This window comes from Lepisma saccharinum, chromosome 6 (assembly GCF_977018435.1).
Source record: "Lepisma saccharinum chromosome 6, izLepSacc3.1, whole genome shotgun sequence".
Taxonomy (NCBI): Eukaryota; Metazoa; Arthropoda; class Insecta; order Zygentoma; family Lepismatidae; genus Lepisma; species Lepisma saccharinum.
In genome coordinates, this window is record NC_139234.1 from 7,914,347 (window position 1) to 7,915,579 (window position 1,233).

Consider the following 1,233-nt stretch of genomic DNA (forward strand, 5'->3'; position numbering starts at 1 on the left):
CGAACTTCTCTCCCTAGACATCACTTTGATCTCGATGCATTACCGATGCGCTAAACAAATTTCAAGGCATTTTTCTAACACCTCGAAAAGGAGCAAATTGGTACAAGAATTCAGTCATAACTTTTAACTGGTTAAAGATACGTCGAAAAAACCTTCACCATTGCATTTCTCGTGAAATTCTAGCCCATTTTGATATGTCGCACGACCCCCTTCCCATTTAAAATTTTGAAGTTGAATTCAAGATGGCGGACATCAAGATGGCCGCCGACCGTGTGGGTGGGATCAATGTGGTTCCCCCTTGGCCTGGCAACGATTGGTCATCGCCAATTTCAAATTCCATGCCGCAGTGGCCTTGTACTGAGGGTGTTAAGTGACTTATTGAGCCACCCTGTAGATTAGGCACACACAGGAGATGTACTACGTAGAAATTTTCAGCGAAAAATGCAGGCTCGACCAGGACTCGAACCCGGGTCTCTGGCAGACCATGCCATTGCTCTAACCACTGAGCTACCGAACCGACCTGGCCTCGCCTGATTTTTCGCTCTCGCTGTTTTACCTCCTGTGTGTGCCTAATCTACAATAATTAACATCTCTACGCTGGGAGGAACCAGGCAACGTCGAAGTCTACTGTGTTTCAAAGGCAACAGATGCTGTTGCGGTAGCACTGGCAGAATAGCAAGAATACAGGCGAGGCCAGGTCGGTTCGGTTGTTGAGTGGTTATAGGAATGGCATGGTCTGTCAGAGTCCCGGGTTCGAGTCCTGGTCGAGCCTGCATTTTTCGCTGAAAATTTCTACGTAGTACATCTCCTGTGTGTGCCTAATCTACAATAAAGTGATTGATGTTTATGAGAAGCAAGGAAGGCGAATTCAGTTTCTATTTAAATAGTAGGCTCGAACCTGAACTTGTATACATGCCAAAGTTTTTCAATTGAATTTGAATTTTATGATTTGTAAATCAATAATAATAATAACAAAGAATCTAAGACTGAAGAAGAAGACATTATCCCCCCCCCAGAAAATAACCTGTGAACGACCGTGATATCAAACCAGAATCGGCACGATTAATTCATTATATCTTCATTATAATTTGGGTTCTGATCAAAATAAATAGTGTGCTTTCGTGTGGTAACGAATGCCTAAAAGATAGTACATTTCTGTTGCTCAAAAATATTTTTTGTTGTGGCGATCTTATCTTGATATCAAGTCAGAATCGCCATGATTAATTTATTAAT

The 1,233-nt window shown here is 42.2% G+C and overlaps 1 non-coding gene across 1 annotated transcript; it reads right to left on the minus strand.

Annotated features, from left to right (window-relative positions):
- Positions 1-445: 445 nt before the first annotated feature.
- TRNAT-GGU (transfer RNA threonine (anticodon GGU)) lies at positions 446-517 on the minus strand. The gene has a single exon. It is a non-coding gene; the product is annotated as a tRNA-Thr (tRNA).
- Positions 518-1,233: the final 716 nt, after the last annotated feature.